Raw genomic sequence first — 21,908 nt, forward strand, 5'->3', positions numbered from 1 at the left:
TAGCGCACTGTGTGATGGGGGTGGTGGTGCAGTGGTTAGCGCACTGTGTGAGTGGGGAGTGGTGGTGCAGTGGTTAGGCACTGTGTGTGAGGGGGAGTGGTGGTGCAGTGGTTAGCGCACTGTGTGAGTGGGGAGTGGTGGTGCAGTGGTTAGCGCACTGTGTGTGAGTGGGGAGTGGTGCAGTGGTTAGCGCACTGTTGTGAGTGGGGAGTGGTGGTGCAGTGGTTAGCGCACTGTGTGAGTGGGGAGTGGTGGTGCAGTGGTTAGCGCACTGTGTGAGGGGGAGTGGTGGTGCAGTGGTTAGCGCACTGTGTGTGAGTGGGGAGTGGTGGTGCAGTGGTTAGCGCACTGTGTGAGTGGGGAGTGGTGGTGCAGTGGTTAGCGCACTGTGTGGGGAGTGGTGGTGCAGTGGTTAGCGCACTGTGTGTGAGTGGGGAGTGGTGGTGCAGTGGTTAGCGCACTGTGTGTGAGTGGGGAGTGGTGGTGCAGTGGTTAGCGCACTGTGTGTGTGGGGAGTGGTGGTGCAGTGGTTAGCGCACTGTGTGAGTGGGGAGTGGTGGTGCAGTGGTTAGCGCACTGTGTGTGAGTGGGGAGTGGTGGTGCAGTGGTTAGCGCACTGTGTGAGTGGGGAGTGGTGGTGCAGTGGTTAGCGCACTGTGTGTGAGTGGGGAGTGGTGGTGCAGTGGTTAGCGCACTGTGGGTGGGGAGTGGTGGTGCAGTGGTTAGCGCACTGTGTGAGTGGGGAGTGGTGGTGCAGTGGTTAGGCGCACTGTCTGTGTGAAGTTGTGGGAGTGGTGGTGCAGTGGTTAGCGCACTGGTGAGGTGAGTGGATTGGTGGTGGCAGTGTGTTAGCGCACTGTGTGTGTGAGTGGGGAGTGGTGGTGCAGGGATTAGCGCACTGTGTGTGATGTGGGAGTGGTGGTGCAGTGGTTAGCGCACTGTGTGAGGTGGGGAGTGGTGGTGCAGTGGTTAGCGCACTGTGTGTGGGGGGGAGTGGTGGTGCAGTGGTTAGCGCACTGTGTGGTGTGAGTGGGGAGTGGTGGTGCAGTGGTTAGCGCACTGTGTGTGAGTGGGGAGTGGTGGTGCAGTGTTAGGCGCACTGTGTGTGAGATGGGGAGTGGTGGTGCAGTGGTTAGCGCACGTGTGAGTGGGAGAGGGTGGTGCAGGGGTTAGCCGCACTGGTGTGTGATTGGGGAGTGGTGGTGCAGTGGTTAGCGCACTGTGTGTGTGGGGAGTGGTGGTGCAGTGGTTGCGCACTGTGTGTGTGGGGGAGTGGTGGTGCAGTGGTTAGCGCACTAGTGTGTGAGTGGGGAGTGGTGTGCAGTGGTTAGCGCACTGTGTGGTGAGTGGGGAGTGGTGGTGCAGTGGTTAGCGCACTGTGTTGATGTGGGGGAGTGGTGGTGCAGTGGTTTAGCGCACTGTGTGGTGGTGGGGAGTGGTGTGTGCAGTGGTTAGCGCACTGTGTGATGTGGGAGTGGTGGTGCAGGGGTTAGCGCACTGTGTGAGGGGGGAGAGTGGTGGTGCAGTGGTTAGCGCACTGTGTGTGAGTGGGAGTGGTGGTGCAGTGGTTAGCGCACTGTGTGTGAGTGGGGAGTGGTGGTGCAGTGGTTGCGCACTGTGTGTGAGTGGGGAGTGGTGGTGCAGGTGGTTAGCGCACTGTGTGTGAGTGGGGAGTGGTGGTGCAGTGGTTAGCGCACTGTGTGAGTGGGGAGTGGTGGTGCAGTGGTTAGCGCACTGTGTGAGTGGGGGAGTGGTGTGCAGTGGTTAGAGCACTGTGTGTGAGTGGGGAGTGGTGGTGCAGTGGTTAGCGCACTGTGTGTGAGTGGGGAGTGGTGGTGCAGTGGTTAGCGCACTGTGTGAGTGGGGAGTGGTGGTGCAGTGGTTAGCGCACTGTGTGGAGTGGGGAGTGGTGGTGCAGTGGTTAGCGCACTGTGTGAGTGGGGAGTGGTGGTGCAGTGGTTAGCGCACTGTGTGAGTGGGGAGTGGTGGTGCAGTGGTTTGCGACTGGTGGTGGTGGGAGTGGTGTGCAGTGGTTAGCGCACTGTGTGTGAGTTGGGAGTGGTGGTGCAGTGGTTAGCGCACTGTGGTGAGTGGGGAGTGGTGGTGCAGTGGTTAGCGCACTGTGTGAGTGGGGTAGTGGTGGTGCAGTGGTTAGCGCACTGTGTGTGAGGTGGGAGTGGTGGTGCAGTGGTTAGGGCCACTGTGTTGATGGGGAGTGGTGGTGCAGTGGTTAGCGCACTGTGTGTAGTGGGGGAGTGGTGGTGCAGTGGTTAGCGCCCTGTGGTGAGTGGGGAGTGGTGGTTGCAGTGGTTAGCGCACTGTTGTGAGTGGGGAGTGGTGGTGCAGTGGTTAGCGCACTGGTGTGAGTGGGGAGTGGTGGTGCAGTGGTTAGCGCACTGTGTGAAGTGGGGAGTGGTGGTGCAGTGGTTAGCGCACTGTGTGTGGTGGGGAGTGGTGGTGCAGTGGTTAGGCACTGTTGTGTGAGTGGGGAGTGGTGGTGCAGTGGTTAGCGCACTGTGTGTGAGGGGGAGTGGTGTGCAGTGGTTAGCGCACTGTGTGAGTGGGGAGTGGTGGTGCAGTGGTTAGCGCACTGTGTGTGTGAGTGGGGAGTGGTGGTGCAGTGGTTAGCGCACTGTGTGTGTGAGTGAGTGGGGAGTGGTGTGCAGTGGTTAGCGCACTGTGTGTGAGTGGGGAGTGGTGGTGCAGTGGTTAGGCACTGTGTGTGTGGTGGGAGTGGTGGTGCAGTGGTTAGCGCACTGTGTGTGTGTGTGTGGGGAGTGGTGGTGCAGTGGTTAGCGCACTGTGTGTGTGAGTGGGGAGTGGTGGTGCAGTGGTTAGCGCAGTGTGTGTGAGTGGGGAGTGGTGGTGCAGTGGTTAGCGCACTGTGTGTGAGTGGGGAGTGGTGGTGCAGTGGTTAGCGCACTGTGTGTGAGTGGGGAGTGGTGGTGCAGTGGTTAGCGCACTGTGTGTGAGTGGGGAGTGGTGGTGCAGTGGTTAGCGCACTGTGTGTGAGGGGAGTGGTGGTGCAGTGGTTAGCGCACTGTGTGAGTGGGGAGTGGTGGTGCAGTGGTTAGCGCACTGTGTGTGTGAGTGGGGAGTGGTGGTGCAGTGGTTAGCGCACTGTGTGTGGGGAGTGGTGGTGCAGTGGTTAGCGCACTGTGTGAGTGGGGAGTGGTGGTGCAGTGGTTAGCGCACTGTGTGTGAGTGGGAGTGGTGGTGCAGTGGTTAGCGCACTGTGTGTGAGTGGGGAGTGGTGGTGCAGTGGTTAGCGCACTGTGTGAGTGGGGAGTGGTGGTGCAGTGGTTAGCGCACTGTGTGAGTGGGGAGTGGTGGTGCAGTGGTTAGCGCACTGTGTGAGTGGGGAGTGGTGGTGCAGTGGTTAGCGCACTGTGTGAGTGGGGAGTGGTGGTGCAGTGGTTAGCGCACTGTGTGTGAGTGGGGAGGGTGGTGCAGTGGTTAGCGCACTGTGTGTGAGTGGGGAGTGGTGGTGCAGTGGTTAGCGCACTGTGTGTGTGGGGAGTGGTGGTGCAGTGGTTAGCGCACTGTGTGTGAGTGGGGAGTGGTGGTGCAGTGGTTAGCGCACTGTGTGAGTGGGGAGTGGTGGTGCAGTGGTTAGCGCACTGTGTGAGTGGGGAGTGGTGGTGCAGTGGTTAGCGCACTGTGTGTGAGTGGGGAGTGGTGGTGCAGTGGTTAGCGCACTGTGTGAGTGGGGAGTGGTGGTGCAGTGGTTAGCGCACTGTGTGAGTGGGGAGTGGTGGTGCAGTGGTTAGCGCACTGTGTGTGTGAGTGGGGAGTGGTGGTGCAGTGGTTAGCGCACTGTGTGTGAGTGGGGAGTGGTGGTGCAGTGGTTAGCGCACTGTGTGTGTGAGTGGGGAGTGGTGGTGCAGTGGTTAGCGCACTGTGTGAGTGGGGAGTGGTGGTGCAGTGGTTAGCGCACTGTGTGTGTGTGAGTGGGGAGTGGTGGTGCAGTGGTTAGCGCACTGTGTGTGTGAGTGGGGAGTGGTGGTGCAGTGGTTAGCGCACTGTGTGTGAGTGGGGAGTGGTGGTGCAGTGGTTAGGGCACTGTGTGTGAGTGGGGAGTGGTGGTGCAGTGGTTAGCGCACTGTGTGTGTGTGTGTGGGGAGTGGTGGTGCAGTGGATAGCGCACTGTGTGTGTGTGAGTGGGGAGTGGTGGTGCAGTGGTTAGCGCACTGTGTGTGTGAGTGGGGAGTGGTGGTGCAGTGGTTAGCGCACTGTGTGTGAGTGGGGAGTGGTGGTGCAGTGGTTAGGGCACTGTGTGTGAGTGGGGAGTGGTGGTGCAGTGGTTAGCGCACTGTGTGTGTGTGTGTGGGGAGTGGTGGTGCAGTGGATAGCGCACTGTGTGTGTGTGAGTGGGGAGTGGTGGTGCAGTGGTTAGCGCACTGTGTGTGTGAGTGGGGAGTGGTGGTGCAGTGGTTAGCGCACTGTGTGAGTGGGGAGTGGTGGTGCAGTGGTTAGGGCACTGTGTGTGTGTGAGTGGTGGTGCAGTGGTTAGCGCACTGTGTGTGTGTGTGTGTGGGGAGTGGTGGTGCAGTGGATAGCGCCTTCCCCACTGAATGTTCGTTTGGAGTCTCGAGACCTCCTGGCAGACCTCTGCTGGGACCCCGGTGAAGTTGACCCCAAAGGGGATCGACCCCCAATTGTTGACCCTTCAATCATTGACTCCACCACCACCACCACCACCACCACCCACCCACCCACCACCACCATCATCCACCCACCCACCACCACCACCACGGCCAACTCAACTTTTCTGGACGTCACCTACAGAGTTGAAAGCAAACTGTGAGATGCTCCCTCACTCACCCACCCGCTTGATCACTTACCAACTCACTCACTTAACCACCTACTCACTCACTCACCCACCCACTCACTCACTAACCCACTCACTCACTCACCCACCCACTCAATCACCCACCCACTCACTCACCTACTCACTCACCGACCCACTCACTCACCTACCCACCTACTCACCCACTCATCCACCCACCCACTCACTCACCTACTCACTCACCTACCCACCCACCCACTCACCCACCCACCCACTCACCCACCCACTCACCTACTCACTCACCGACCCACTCACCCACCCACCCACTCACCCACCCACTCACTCACCTACTCCCTCACCTACCCTCGGTAACCCTTGACCGCACGCACACAAATGTCACGTGACATTTTGTTCTGTAAATCCTAACGCCGAGAACGTTAAAAATCAGTTGAACCGTCATGCATTGAACATTACTTAAATACGATATGCATGCTTATTAAAGTGCTGTCCCCTAAAGGGTGCACAAGAGGTCACTTGAAGAGATGTCAGAGGTAGCTCTGTGACATCCACCTCGGTGGGTCGTTCTCTGCCAACGAAGGGCAGCACTGCTCCTGCCCGAGTTCCGAAACGGATTCGTCGTTACGTGGCGACACGACGCCGCTTGCACGACGGGTGATATACAATTGATAACACATTTTATTTATTTACTTTCTTCAGCCGTGGCCACCGTAAGTGCTGGTGTGTAGTGACACGTGCCACCAAACCAACGGCGTGACAGCGTGACCTACGAGTCTTGACCCCGCCGAGGTGTGGGTCCCTACGAGGTGCTAACCAATAAATAACGAATGGCACCACGGGCCGCGCCTCGTGGTGGCCCCACTGTTTGTCAGTCGCCGTAAGAGAGGCTTCTCACTCCAAAGTCGCGGAGACAGGCGGTGGTCACCTCCTGGTTACGGAATGGGGGCGCCGCCTTGGCGCGGAGATGTGATCTCCCTCGCCCGGTATGCAGCAATCCGTGGGTTCAATCCCCACCCCTGACGATGCCTTTTGTTGTATATTTAGAGTTCGCGTGATCTCTCTCTCCCAGCGTTGGTCGAGTAGATTTTTCTGTGGGTTTCTTCGAGGTCCCCCCCCCTCACCTCTTTCCACAATAAAAAACACGCGTTTAGATTATTTGGCTGCTCCTATATATTCCCACACGTGATGATGATGATGTAAGCCAATTCGACGAGCTATTATCACGTGTGGCCAGGTTGCTTCTGAAAAAGAACTCGTATAGCTCAGCGGACTTCATCGACCCCCCTCCAAAAAAAACGAAGCAGCAGTTGTAAAATCCAGTGGTGGAAATTCCCACGTGGCTATGGCCCAGGTGCGTCTGCGCGTGCGACAACATCTCGCAACATCTATATCGGTCATATTTTATACATTGAATGCGGGGGGGGGGGGGACTTCACATGGACCAGCACCACCCCCTCCTACATCCTTCCACTGCTTATGCCTCGAATTGTTGCTTAAGGCAAAGCCAATTTGCAAGCCGGATCCTTGGCAGCACGGTGATTTATTATCCACGGGGGGGGGGGGGGGGATATGATCAACAGGATTTCACGTTTGTTCGTACACAATGTAGCGCGGCCGTTGTATTATATATAATTTTTTTTTCTCTGACCGTTCTAAAATGATTTATTTATTGCAACTGACATTTCTCGGCAATGTGTGAGCCAACAGATACTGACGTTCGCCAAGTGGGATGGCCCAACAGATGCAGGCGGACACACGCACGGCGATACCGGCACACAATGTGCAATTGACTTCGTACGACATAAAGCAGATGTCAAATCAAACATAATGTTTCCGGCTGCTTTATTATAATATGTTTTACGATGATTACTTTCAGAGTTTGTTTGCTGAGAAGCGAACGAGTTCGGGTGTCGTGATGAGAGGTATCGCGCTTTCGCGCAGAATTGGTCCGGGCAGATTGTCCCGATTTTTGGTTCTTCCAAATGACACCTTGAATGAATACATTCATAGATAATAAATAACTGAATTGATTCATGAACGAATTCATTGGAAAAAGAAGCAAGCTTAACGTGCGTTCTCGTGAGTTCCATCTCTCCTATGCACTTCCGGGTTGACCACCGCGTGTTGTTCCACACGATGTCCGACGTTTCGCTCCGACGGGAATTTCGCTTCTTCGGGAACTGAATTGAGCAGCTCGCTTTCTCCCACAGTGATATAGCGGCGCAGGTGGCTGCTGCTTGATTATTGGTGGTGTCGCCTGTTAGGCACCGCTTGCGCAATCGTTGGTATCGCCGGCTCCCAGCCATAGCGGGGCGGCTGCTGCTGATGCTGCTGCTGATGCTGCTGCCTTCCCGCTCCTCGTCTGTGGTTCCTACCTCCTAGAGCCTCTCTAAGTCGTCCTCACTCTCTCTCTCTCTGTCTGCGTGTGATCGAGTGCCAGCGAATACCGTGCAGTCACGTCTGCTCAATAGGCGGCAACACGGTGGCTAGGAGATGTTAACTACCTCGCCTAGTCTACAGGAGGTCGTGGGTTCGATCACGACCTGATGCTTTTGTATTTGGAGTTTGCGCGTCTCTCTACCCGTGGTAGGTTGGATTTTTATCCGGGTTCTCAGGGTTTTCCCTCCGCGTTTAGAATCAACATCACGCGTTTAAAGTGTTTTGCTGCTAAACATTTCCAAGTGACAAGCCACTACCTTGAGCTCTCATTTATGGCAGCCAGGTCGCTTCTGAAAAAGAGATATAAAGCTCAGTGGGCCTTACCTGGTAAAATACAAAGAGTTTAGTATAAGTTGATGGTCTCAGCCCCATCACGAGTGGCTCATGCACAGAGATCCATGAATGAATATATAATCCCATATTTTAAAAGAGACTCATAGTAATGCATAGAGACCCATAGACTTACACAGAGAACTATAAACTCACGTGCTCTGAGTTGTGATGACACCGGGTTCTCAATCGCAGTGAGTTGATGGTAATGAATGCACAAACCAATTCGTTCACCAATGAATGCACAAACTGTATATATGTGTCAAACTTAATTTGGAGCTTTCGTGACTGCAGGAATTACTCTTTGGTTCTTTCGGTAAAGTGACGTATAAAGATAAAATAATAAATTAAATACTAGCATACGACGTTTCGATTGCAACACAAGCAAGCATCATCAGGTATAAATGAAATAGAAACACAAATCTAGTATACTTCGGATAACATAACAGTCAACACCCTACCTGGTTGATTACGTTCTTCCGGAGAATGCTAAATTTGAGAGAGAGATAAAACACAGAACCAGAGACATATAGACAGGCATAGAAGTAGACAGATATCACAGAGATACATAGAGAGAGACAAACATAGGCACACAGAGACACCACGCCTCTGTGTTGAGGCCTTAAATAGAGAGAGGGGGCAGGGGCGGCGAGAGAGGGAGGGGTTAGAGAAATTAGCATGTCAATGAGTGGCACGGTGAGTGGTACGGTGCAAAAGACAGGGAGAGAGACACACTGAATTAAATAACCTAGAAAATTTTGGAAATGTAATGCAACACAGAGAGTCGGTCAACGCACAATTAACGCATAGCCTGTTCGATTAAGTTTTTCAAAGATTGCTTAGTTAGAAGTGAAGTGTGAAATTTTAAAGAGAGACAAGACACAAACACGAAGAACAGACAAAAGCAGAGAGGGACAACATCCGAGACACACACACAGAGAGAGCAGAACACGAGAACGACAAAACGAGTGGAGACAGAGCACGGGGCCCGAGGCGGTTGCCCCGATTGGCAGTGGTGGGCACGGCTGGCACGACGGAGCAGATTGCAAGAGCGTTTCCCAGTCGCCGAGCCGGCAAAACCTCGACACCGCCGTTGTGCCGTAGCCTCAGCACGCCCCTCACCCCCCCCCAGCCAATGAGCGAGCCACGTGACGATGTTTAAAGGGCGCGCGGCCTTGACGCGAGCACAGCGGAGACGAAGCCTCCTCCTCCACGTGGCCGCCGCCATCTTCGTGTTGCGGCGACTGCAGCGCGCACTGCGGGAGGAGTTGGAGGATAAGATGAAGATGATGGTGATGATGGCGGCGCTTGGGGGGTTGTTGTTCCCGATCGCAGCGAGAGCAGCAGCAGGAGGTGATGATGATGCCGAGAGTGTTGCAGCTACCGCCGCGGCCGTCTTTGTCTCTCTCCGACACGTTTTGGACCACAACGCCGTTGCCGGAGGGGTTTGTGGTGTTGGTGGTGGTGGAGTTGGTGGTGGTGGTGAGTGAGTGAGAGGGTGAGTGGGAGAGTGGACGTGTTCTCGATTGTGAGAAGACCGTTCGATAGTTTATAGTTCACGTGTTCGCGCCGTGCACGTCTGCATGGTGCGTGCACTGCGTTTGTTTCCGTGCTGCGATGAATTAACCCGGAGCATTAATCCGAGTGGGATGTGCTCTTACACGTGTGCACGTTGAACTTCTTTCGCACCGTACGTCGCCAACCGTGCTCGTCGCAGGCGCGCGGAAAAGTACCACAAATTGAACACAAAAGGCAACTCGTTGTAAATAAATGAGTTCTTCAGTTCCTATTAATCCCGTGCAATTTGACCCAGCAACTACGCAGTGGGAGCAACTGTCCTGGATGCTCATTGCCATCCCGTCTCTGTCCACTGCTGGCTGGACGCCTCCCCCACGCTCTCTGGGCACAATCTCTCCCTTGGGCTGCCGTTGTCAGCGTTCTTGATCTGCCTAATGCCATCCTCGTGTCATTCTTGGTCCGCGTGGGAGTCTGATTTGTGTTTGGCCGCTGATGGATACATGTGTTACACGTGCTCACTTCTCTGGGCCCTTCTTTTGCTGCCATTCCATCACCATTGTGCGTATGTAGAACTTCTTTCGCACCGTACGCAAGCATTCTTCTCGAGATATGTCCTGCCCAAGCATCCCACTTACGTTTTCTCACTGTCCGTGTGACGTCTTCTTGGTTCTTTCGGTAAAGTCACGTAGAAGGGAAATAATAAAATAATAAAAATAAAACATAATAAAATAATTCTCACCACGTTTCGGCCACAACGCAAGCAGCCGTCCTCAGGTGAAGACCAGGTCTGTCGGGGAGACAGCGTCTGAATGAAACATGAATGAAACATTCAGACCTGTTCTTCACCTGAGGACGGCTGCATGCGTTGTGGCCGAAACGTCGTGAGAATTATTTTATTGTGTTTTATTTTTATTATTTTATTATTTCCCTTCTACGTGACTTTACCGAAAGAACCAAGAAGATGAATCCCTGCAGTCACAAAAGTTAATAAATCAAAATTTGACCGTGTGACGCTTCTCATTTTCATTTGTTCCCCAATCCACGTGCTCCTCCTCTCTCCATCTCTTCCCTCCTTTGGCTCTCATTCCATCACCAGCCTCAATCGCTGAAAAATGCTGAAACATTCGTGAAGAATAAATGAAGAACAAAAACCCTCCACTCCTCAGAGGCAGTACAAGTACATTATAAGACAATGACAACTCTTGATGAGATACGAGCGTGCTGACGCGGATGGTTATGTCGACATCATTGAAGTGTCCTTGGTTTCTGTCAAGGGTATAAAGTCAGTGGAGGGAGCGTTCACGCAATGGCTGGTGCACCGTACTACGAACCGAGTGACCCGAGTTCGATTGCCTCACACGGCAAAGACAGGCGGCAGCGAGTGATATGTGAACTGCTCCTGGCCCCCCTCCATAGCTTCACCAAGCCCGCTGCTCTCACGACACCGTGGTACGGCATAGTCAAACGAATCCACACGACAAACGTGTATTGGGGAGACCTTCGTCCCGCAGTGGATTGATAAAGGAGCCGTAAGTTACGAGTTTAACCTGCGAATTCCCCGATCTTAAGACCTGCGATTGAGGGAAAGATTAACGCGGACAAGGCTGCGCATGAACGCAAACGCTACGAGTGGCCGCTCGTGTTGGGAATGAGCCGTCGCCCGCCACGTCCCGCTGGGACCTCTTGGCGTTGCGGCCACGGCGAGCGGTGCGCCCTCCCCCTCTCCATGGGACATCGGTGTGTGGGGCAGCCTTAAGAGCGGTGAACGGCCGGATGACTAGGGGCAGGCACGCTCTGTGGTGCTGAGATTTGGCACCGGTTGGTGGGAAAGCAGCTCACTCGTGATGGAGTTTTTTTTGGGGTTAGATCGCGTAAAATAGATGTGTGCTGATAAGTGTGACGAATTGGCACGTTCTGTTTACGTGACAACCCTTACTAGTTGGTTGTGTCGGGTGGCAGTTGGTTTTTGACGACACAACATTTAAATATTTCTACGCGATATAACCCAAAAAAAACTCTATTGTGGATGATATTGGTCGCGAAAGCCGACGTTAAACTGGGAAGCTCCTCTGTCCATCGTGATGAACGTCGAGGGGTTTTTTTTAAACTCTAATGATACTAATTACACGCGTGACAGCCTGAAGTCAATGAAGCGTGAGTTTGCATCCTCATTAGCCATGTGCGTTTTTGGATATTAGGCAACATGCAGTTGCATATTGCGATAGTTACGTGCAAACAAATAACAGCTAATTCATTAATGAATGTAGCAGTTTTACACCATTTATATTGTAATGGTGTTTTTATTGTTGTCGCAAAGATATTACGTGAAAGCCATCGGGAGGTTTTTGGTTAATGAAGCAGCAGTATTACATTTCAAGCTTTCAAATGGGGCACAGCGATATTTAAGATGTCGGTGTGCATACAATATATATCCAGTGGTAGACATAACCCCTCCAAGCGTGGCGCGCAAGCTCTTAGTCTGGAGAGGCAACAATTCATTACATTTGTCAGATGAGAAGCTGATAGAAAATTAGTTTCACCTCATGTTTCGATTGAAAATGCGCGGTTGCAATTTGCCAAATGTTGGTCAAGGCTTGCAAAACATAATGCACGTACATATTGTATCCTTCAAATGACTATCATATGCTCCAGCGAGTAAGATGCACCCCAAACTTGTGCTCCGTGTCAATAATGTTATTTAAATCGGGTTGCACACACACATACACACACACACGCACACACACACGCACACACACGCACACACACGCACACACACACGCACACACACACACGCACACATACACGCACACACACACATGCAATAATCCGGAGAATGCGGCGACTCTCACTGGTATGATCTTAAAAGTAAAATGATCGTACGTTGAACTCAGACACACATGGAGAGAAAATATGTTGTTACACTGCTACCGATTTTGTTGAAACATGTTTGTGCGTCATTCCACAATGAACTTGAGCAATGAAATAATTTATGGATGAGCCTTCGCGATAGCTCAAAGAATGGCATGAATAGCGCACTTTTTTTTAACACACAGGCTGAACATTGGCCCAAAACGTCAAAACGGCCAGCAACCAACAGCACTTGTCAAAATTGTAATAAATACTTGTTAAGCGTGTTTTTTCAATTGAGCAAGGCCAATCATTGTTTAAAACAAAAGCTCGGCAAAAGAGACGATGGTGGAAGGAGGGAATTCCACAGTCGAGCGCTGCCAGGGAAGACACAGTAAGAGAAGCAGCATCTCGACCTGCACGGGTGACTGAGTGGCTGGGCGGGGAGCTTGTTGTTGTGGCCTGCGGCATTGTGATTGAACCCGACATTGATGAGACAAACATGTACGGTGCATGAGCCGTCGTTTTTACGACAGGAGTTAAGCCCCGGGGTGCCACAGTGGTTAGAGTGGTGCCGTGGTGGCTATGAGATGTTAGCTAGCTCACCTGGTATACAGGAGGTCGTGGGTTTGATCCCGACCCCGACGCCTGCTGCTGTATTTTTGAAGTTTGCAGTCTAGAATCAACGTGCATTTGTAAAGTATTCGGCTGCGATAAACTTCCATGCGACAAGCCACTTCGTTACGCTATCATTTGTGGCGGGCAGGTCGCGTCTGAAAAAGAGCTATTCAGCTCGGTGGGCCTTAACTCCGATTATCACGGTTGGCTACGCATGGTTCGAAAGAAGTTCAGCGTAAACATGCGCGTACAAAGTAGTTGTTTGTTATAGGGTCCTCCTCGTTCTCCCTGCAGGCGACGAGAGCGAGGAGGGGCAGTCCACGCGCGCCATCTGCACGATGGACAGCGAGATTGGGCCCTGCCGGGCCCTCATCCCGCGCTTCTTCTACAACCGCTACACGCAGCGCTGCCAGGAGTTCGACTTTGGCGGCTGCAACGGCAACGCCAACAACTTCGAGACGTACAAGGAGTGCCGCATCGCCTGCGGGACGGTGCAGAGTAGGCGCCCGCACCCACCACGTCACCATCGCCGCCGCCGGCGGCTATCGAGGGCAACGAGCGCTCAGGCAGTTTGTTGTCCTTCCCCCGCACAGTCCGATTAGCGGGGTCAGCTGCGCACGGCGCGAAAGAAGTTCAACGTCGAGTACGTACGTGACCCCCGGTGGCCTCGCGTGCCGGAGAGCCCCACATGGCGAGATATTGTGTTCTTTCTAAAAACATTGAATTTGGGCCTCGGGGTAAAAAATACTATATCTTATATGAACCTTGGGATACATGAGATATGTTCACCTTTCCAGCCCCCTCCCCTGTCAGCCCCCCCCTCGTCCTCACCTCCTGCACCTCCTTCCCACCTCCCCTTGGGTTGAGTTTACTATGTTGGGTTAGGGTTTCTGCTCATGGTTTCTCACAAAGCTTGTTCAGTTTGGTTTTTGTCAGCATTAATGCACAACTCCTAAATGAGCTGTATGCCCCAAACTAATTGCAGCTGTGAGAAAAGTGGCGAGTGGGTTGAAGGGCCACGGGGAGGGTGCGGTTCTAACAATAATGATTTACAGTGTCCTGACTCCCAAGGTCTGGAATCTACAGGGTCTAAACGCTCTCTCACACCGGGCTATGAAGAGGGGGGGAAAGGCAGACAGATTACCCTAATTGGCAAGGCCCAGCTCCTTTTCAGAAGTTATAGCTCAACAAGGTAGCTTAACATGTGGACATTTATAGCAGCCAAATACTCTAAATTTATGTTTTTTGAAAATGTGGAGGGAAAAACCGGACGACCCGGAGAAAACTCTTGGCGACCACAGGAAGAGAGAGACGCGCAAACTCCAAATGTACAGCAGCAGGTGTCAGGGTCGAGAACGAACCCACGACCTCCTGCACACCAGGCGAGGGATTTAACATCTCACCACCGCCAACCGACTGCAGTGCAAGGATGAGCCCCCCCTGAGCACGTGGTTGTGGTGAGAACGCCCGCTTGCCACCAGTGCTATTTGTGTATGTATGTTGAACTTGTTTCGCACTGTACGTAGCCAACTGTGCTCATCAGAGGTGCGGGGAAAGGACAACAAACTAAACACAAAAAAAAGCAGTTCTAAGGAAATTAGTTTTCGAACTAGATTTGAAAGTGCATATAGGTCCATTAGCTTACTAATATGGGACAGAAGAGCATTCCAGACGGCTGCATCTGAAAGCGTGTGATGCGGTGACCGTCTTGGTTAGCCAAAATCTGCTGCGAGGATGATCGGAGTTTGCGTGATGATGGTTTATGCTCCTTGACGAGATCAGCGAGGTATTGTGGTTCTTTTGTGGCGAGCACTTTGTGCGTAACGAGTGCGACCTCCTCATGTATCCGTTCGGCCACCAGAAACCAAAGCAGCTCGGGCGAGCACTGAACGTCCGATCTTGCAGTAGCCATCACGACACACGCCAGAGAATTTAGTCCCGCAGCGACATTCATCTGCACGCACCGCCATCGTCATCGCCCTTGCACGTCGGTGTTTAAACTCCCCGCCGTGCCTCCCCCCATCCCCCCCCACACGTCGCAGAGGTGGCCAAGAAGTGCCGCTTGGAGCCGGAGACTGGCCGCTGCCGGGCCGCCATCGCGCGCCACTTCTACAACATGACCACGGGCCGGTGCGAGAGCTTCGTCTACGGCGGCTGCGGAGGCAACGACAACAACTTCCGCACCGCCGAGGAGTGCGTGGAGAGCTGCAGGCGCCCCAACACCAGAGGTCCGTGCGACGCTGGGCCTACACGTGACGCGTGCGGCCCCCTCTGGGGCACGCCGTGCGGGTGGCAAGGCCTCGCGTAGCTTCGACGCGTTTTAAAATATGTACGGCCCAAGAGACGCCCTGCGGCATTTTAGAAAAGAAAATCGCGGTACTCTTTTTTTCGAGTCCGTTTTTTTTTTAACTCCTCCGTTGCAGCAAGGCGACATAGATGTCGATTGTGCTGCCGATGGATCCCTATCGTACACGGGGGAGCCCACGACCAACGGGGGTTAGTACCGAGTCAGTGGCCAGGAGTTGCCGTAGGTTTAATACGGTTGGAGTTGCGGCGGAACTCCTCTTGTCCGTGACGAAGCGAGGGTGGGGCCGACTTCACCGGAACCTATCTGGAATCTAACCGATAACCACGGGGAAGCGTTCACGAGTAAGACACCCACCCCCCCCAACTCCCAATGTGGGACTGCGCCCCTGGCCGCTGAGCATGCGCTGGTGCACGGTGGAGACTCGATAAGGTCGGGGGGGGGGGGGGGGTAGGATCACGGCAATCAATTTCGATCAACGGGAAACTGCACCGCACGTGATTAGTCAGGTGCGCGGCACTGAGGGGAACGCAAATGGAGACTACAAATCGCAGGAGTTGACCCCAAGTTGGAATCATCGCACTTGTGCACACCGCGGCGGGCGTGCGAGGTCTGTCACCGTCACGCGGCGGGGGGCGGGGCGGTGACGTGTGCTACGAGCTTGCGCGTGCACATTGGTGCCTTTGCAAGGCCGTGAGGCAGAAGCAGCAGTGCTCTTTGGGACGTGCGTGGAGGGTGGGAGAGGGCCACGCGGTGCTGGGTGGTCTCCACCACGTGAGGGCGGCGATCGAGGGGAAGGCCAAAGAGCACATGGCGCGGGGAGGGGGGGGGCTCCTCGGTGGCTAGGAGATGTTAACTCCCTTGTCTGGTATGCAGGCGATCGTGGGTTTGATTCCGACACTGGCACCTGTCTGTATACATGTGGCGTTTGCTTGTCTCTCTCCCTGTGGTCGTGTGGATATTTTTCAGGCTCCTCCGATTTTTCCCTCCACATTGAGAATCGACATCACGCATTTCGAGTATTTGGTTGCTGTACATTTCCGTGCGATAAGCCAATTCGCCGAGCTATCATTTGTGGCGGTCGCTTCTTCAACATCGCTTCATAGCTCGGTGGGCCTTACCTGGTAAAATACAAAGTAGTCGAAAGTTTTTAGTTTCGACTGTCAGGGCAGATATTGGAGGTCACGTGTCGACTGTGCATCAGTGGTGGGATCAGGCGCAGGGTGGAAGTTGCCGGTGATGAGGTGCCGTGGTGGCGGCTGTGGTGGTGGCATCGACGGCTTTGGCCACGATGACCTCTGGATGTTGACGACGAGGCCGTGTGGAATCGATGATTCTACTTGGTGTTCTCTCTCTCCTCTTGCGCTGAAGCGGAGCGGTGGGATCGATAGACACCGATGCATTGCTCAGAGCGAAGTGTTCTATCTCGTTCGGACAACGCTGCAGCGGCCCTTTGACTGGGCGTCTGTGAAAAAGAGCTTCATAGCTCTTTGTATTTCTCCAGTGTAAATACATATTCTGATTCTGATGTTTTTTCACCTCCGCCTCGCCCTCTGCCCCCCCCCCCCACCCTTTTTTCTTCTCATAAGCCACTCGGTTGGTCAGGTTGGCACTATTACTGTTCGAATGGGAAGCAAAATATCCGAAACCCTGCTGGTCATTTATTACCGTTCCGTACGAACTGCATGCGGATCGAGTTTGTCTGGGCACGTGTTTTAACGTGAACACGTGCCCAGGGCGGCTTTATTTCGGCCAGAGCCGTCCTGGCTGAGTTACAGAAAATACTTCCCTGCTCCCCAAGGCCCCACCTGTTCCTCAGAGTGGTGGGGGTGGTACAAGGGAGGGGGGGGGAGTTTTGTGGGTCCTCACAAAATATGAAAATATGAAAATATTTTGTGAGAAATCAAGCCCCGTATGTGGCATTGGGAAGTTCCTGGTGCACGGAATCAAATCCTCGGTGCAAGGAATGGTGCCGTGGTGGCGAGATGTTTATTGCCACGCAGGGTTTTTTAACTGAATTTTGATTGCCGACCCCTGGTCTAGGAGGACTCTCTAGAGCTCCCTCGGAGGGCCTTCTGCCAGCAGTGGCATGAGCAAGCAATTGCGGAGCTGCACCTTTACCTTTCTTTACGTAATATACTCACGCTACAAATGAGGCATATGCTGATGATTTGCTAACGTTGTCTGGAGGCTCATGGAAGTGAATGGGATGGAGCAAAACGAAACGAAACCTACGACGAAGAGAGTACGCGCGAGACGTTGCGGACCAGGCAGACAGAAACGTAACAATCGATTCCTGAATTAAAAGTTCATCAGTATTGTTGCCTCGCATGTAAACTGAACCTCCTTAAAGGCGCGCGTTGGTGTTTTGCTTCATCGATTGCTTCGGTGAAAGCCGCCACACAAATTCCTCTCCCGCACGGCTCCTGCAAAAAAATTATATTCCTGCCAAGAGAAAGATTGTGAAGAGAGACGTGAACGCTTACTGTGTGACGGCTGTTTTTACGCAGAGCAAAGAGATGCAATGTGACAAGATGGTCTTGGGTTAATGCGCCCTCTGGGGTTAATGCGCCCTCTGCCACAGACAGCTGTCCTAGATTTGCAAAGTCTTTCCCGCCCCCCCCCGCCCCACCACGTAGGGTTTTTTCCCCCATTGCGTTCCATTTTAAACTCCTTATTTTGTTTTCGGGTGAAAGTGCGGCCACTCCCAACTCCTTCGAGGAGTTTTTCGACGGGGTGGGAAGAGCTGGCCAAAGATTCTCCTCTTAAGAAGAGTGGGAGGCCCTTCCGCCAACTGGGGCGCGCAGGGGCGCCAGACCTTGCAGGGCTGTGCCTCCTATTTTTCACCTGTTTCAGGTCAAAAAGTCCCAAGTTACTTGAGTGCTGCCACGCCTCCTGCAAGGGGGTGTTTTTCACATTTGTATGTTGTCGGGGGGGCGGGGGGGCCCACACATCAGGGGCTGCACTAAAGGCCACCAGGGTTTACCAGCGGCCCGTGGGCCTTGCAATGAAGAACACTGGTCCAGCCGTGGCACACCCACCGTTGACCGAACCGCGATCCGATTCTCTTGGCAATCTCGTCGGACAGGGATCCCCAAGATCTGCCTGTGGCCGGCCCGCGCGGGGCGACTGCGAGGACAATAAGCCGCGCTACTTCTACAACGTGGAGAAGCAAGCGTGCGAGATCTTTCACTACAGCGGCTGTGACGGCAACGACAACAACTTCGCGAACGAGGAAACGTGCAAGCGTGTCTGCTCCAAGGGTGAGCGACAAGGCAGTAGGTGGGGTGGGGAGGGACACACGGGGGGGGTATCTCGTGGCGCCGGGTGCGCACAGGGAGCTGGCGACCGAAATACAGGAGACTCTCCATTATCCGCGTGCGGTTTATCCGATTTTGAGGATTGACCGCGCGCCTGGGATTTTGACGTAAATGAATAAATTGCGGATTTTCCCTTTGAGACCAAATTAACGACCTCGACACAGTTGTGCATTGTTATTTTGAAAACGTTCGTGACAAGTCACGTGCTTAAGCCGAACAAATAAGTGCTCCGGTTTATCCGAAATCCACGTGACCACCCCTGCAGTACAGTAGTTGCCAGATCTTTACAAGGGTGGGGGGAGGAGTTTGATAGATGTTGCTGGGGTGGGCTCTGCTATCCACTTAGTGGGCGGACTCTTCTGTGGCGGCGGAGCAGGAAAGTGTTGTCACTGAGCACGTGCATCCATCGGTGATTTATACCTATATTCGTGGTGTTTGGCATCGATAATCCACGGAAAATGGTTGTATTTTTGGATTTTCCGCGATTTTTTTTTAAATCCCCGTCCGTCCTCCTTGTCATTAGCGCGGATAATTGAGAGCCTCCTGTATCAGAATCGGAATGTTTGTTTGTACTGCAGGAGGAATCCATTGAGCTATAAAGCTCTTTTTCACAGATGTTCAGCAGGGGTGACAGGGTCAGTGTTACAACAACAAACGCAATACACGATACAAGTCTGATGTGTAGGAAAGGTGAGCAAATCACAAAACATTTATATGTATACGGATAAAACTAGACGATTCTAGATTGGAAGTTTTCGTGACTGCAAGGATCCATACTCTTTGTTTTTTTCGGTAAAATCACGTAGGTAGAAAAAATGGAACGGATAAATGAAATCACGACGTTTCGGAGGCAACACAAGCTGTCTCCGTGACTTTACCGAAAACTAGACTTTTATTTTAGCAGGTAAAACCCACTGACCTATTGGCTTCCTTTTCAGAAGTGGATTGACCGAATGCACCTTGATATATAGAGGACCCACAGAGCTTGGGCGATTGTTAGTAGGCACCGGCTCAGCGCTTGGCTGCCTTCCTGCGTCGTCTTCGAGAGTGAGTGCAACTCTGTGCGGTGCATGACAAGTTGAAACGAATATATTTTATATTTCGATTTAAAGCTTTTGTGACTGCAAGGATTCATCTTCTTGGTTCTTTCGGTAAAGTCAGAAAACCTGAGGACGGCTGTTTGCGTTGTGGCCGAAACGTCGTGAGAATAATGTTTTATTTTTATTATTTTATTATTTCATTCTACGTGATGACTTTACCAAAAGAACCAAGAAGATATTTTATATGATCAACTCGAGGTCGAGCTAAATTACTGGATGCTTGGGCCAAGAAGGCTTCGTGCCACATGGCGAGGTGTCCTTGGGAATCGGAGTGCCGAGTCAACGCCGCCGACATCCTAGATCCGTTTCACGGTTTCACCCGCTCCTGAATGAACCCATTGATTGTCCTTGTCCTTGTCGCTGACCCGTTGGTTCATTAGCAGAGCAGATGCACTGACTGAATGTTCCTGATTTATCACTGCGAGTGTAATAACCGTGACAATATCTCTTGACGTCATTCGCAAGAGTAGGCCATTGTGTGTGCTGGCGTCAGGGTGCAAGTTTGCCAAAGTCGACAATTGCAACGGCAAACGACTCGGTTGGGACTCAACACACACAACAAATGAATGTCCCAGGTCACGCTTGCAAATGGAACTTATTCTGGCCTAAATTTCGATTTGATGCTTTCGTGACTGCAGGGATTCATATCCTTGGTTCTTTCGGTAAAGTCACGTAGAAGGGAAATAGTAAAATAATAAAAATTAAACATAATAAAATACAATTCTCACGACGTTTCGGCCACAACGCAAGCAGCCGTCTTCAGGTGAAGAACAGGGCTGTCGGGGAGACAGCGTCTGTTCTTCACCTGCGGACGGCTGCTTGTGTTGTGGTCGAAACGTCGTGAGAATTTCATTTTGTTACGTTGTATTTTTATTATTTTATTATTATTCTGCCCTCTTGAAATGTCACACGGTTAAACACGAAACGAGGTTAACACTTTTTCTTTAAGCACTTGCATACAAATGCATGCTCTCGGCTCAGTCCATATTGACTGCATAAAACACCGTTACATTAAATTCGTTTGTTAGTTTGTTTCTACTTAGGGCTTATTCCAGCCCTGATCAGGGATGTTCTCAGTTTGACACGCGGAACTTTGCACAAAGAAAATGAACGACCTGTGCGATCCCAGTGTGCATGAAGGCGCTCAATGGAGCGATTTCACAAATAGTTCTGTCATCTCATCTTCTGGGCCCGTTGTCAGAAACGCAAACTAAACTAATCGACACGCGCGTCGCCTGGCTTGCGGTGCTCTCATCGGCGTGCCGAGTCACTGCGCGCACGATAATTAAATAAAGGCGCAGCCCTGCAACTGCTCGCTGACACCACTGCTGGTGGAAGGGCCGCCACTGCAAGGAGCCCGAGACAGTCACTCTGGAGGGGGGTGTTGTGGCCTCCTCTTGCACGCTCGCCAGATGTCTTGGGACAGGAGGGAGCACCCACACTTGACCCCACCGCCCGCGACCTGCCAAACGCGACTGTGGCTTGTCTGCTGCTGATGCTGCCGAGTGGACAGCGTCGCGCGCGGGGGGCGGATGCAAGATGCTGGCACCGTGGTTGTGTCCGCTGCACGCACCGAACCAGTGACCCGTCTGACTACATTCCCACTACGTGGCGGTGACATCCCCACGTCGCTTGTGCCAGTGCGCGGTGCACCTTGAGGCCACGTGAAGTGTTGGAAGGCTCGCAAGCAGGAGGTCGCGGGACAGACCTAGGTGCCGTGGGTTGACTGGTCGAGATGACTTGCAGATGCACACTACACTACGACAACGATCCCCCGTGTAGCTCTAACAGACTCTTTGAGCAAGTGTCATTCGCGAGCACCTATGAAGGCCGGCACGGCACACGAGGGGGTGGGTGGCCAGCACCACGCCCAGCCGCCTTTGTCTCCCCAGTGGCGATGTTTGCACTCCGCAGCAGGTACTCATTTGAGGCTGAGTCGACCTATGGTAGGCCCAGGACCAGTTCGTATAATCGTCACTGGTGTTCGCCGTGAGCGGGAATCGAACCCGTGTCGCCAGGTTTGTAGCGCAGCGCGCTAACCGCTACACTACCGCTCCTCACGCACGCACGCAAACGCATACGTACACAGGTGCGCGTGATTTGTTGATTTAACCTCATGTTTTCTGTTTCTTTCCTTCCCACCCCCGAAGACATGAGAGCCTCAACTTCGATGATCCAACCCAGAGGCAAACCATTCGCCAGCCGGATGAGAGGAGCGGCCATGTGGAGGATGAAGCAACGAGCTGACCGCACGCAGCACCGAGGGCAGGTCTGACAAGAGTCGACAATTGCAGCGCCGTCTGTAGTCGCGAGGTCGCTTGGGTGCCGTAGCGAGAGGCACCGACCGTATCGTTGACGTACTTGTATAATTAACCCGCGTTAAGTTCCCCAACCATTACAAAAGCTGCTCCTCCATCCAGATGCCCTTCAAATAGACAAGTGGGGAAACGCCCCTAAGAGGGGGGTGGGGGGGTGGTCTGCCTCTGGCTGATAGAGGCTCTTGTTTGCGGGGTTTTTTTTCCGTCCCCCACCCCTCCGGAGGCGAACGCCGTGGCGCGATATTCTCGTGGAAACGTGCCCCCCCCCCCCCCGTGGGTACATGCTTGGGGGGAGCGGTGGGATGG

The 21,908-nt window shown here is 53.1% G+C and overlaps 1 pseudogene; it reads left to right on the forward strand.

The window, feature by feature from the left end:
- The first annotated feature begins 8,810 nt into the window (after positions 1–8,810).
- LOC133362777 (thrombin inhibitor hemalin-like) lies at positions 8,811–21,811 on the forward strand (annotated as a pseudogene).
- Positions 21,812–21,908: the final 97 nt, after the last annotated feature.

Source organism: Lethenteron reissneri, unplaced genomic scaffold (assembly GCF_015708825.2).
Source record: "Lethenteron reissneri isolate LAM-NWPU_2019-01 unplaced genomic scaffold, ASM1570882v1 scaffold_1613, whole genome shotgun sequence".
Lineage (NCBI taxonomy): Eukaryota > Metazoa > Chordata > Hyperoartia > Petromyzontiformes > Petromyzontidae > Lethenteron > Lethenteron reissneri.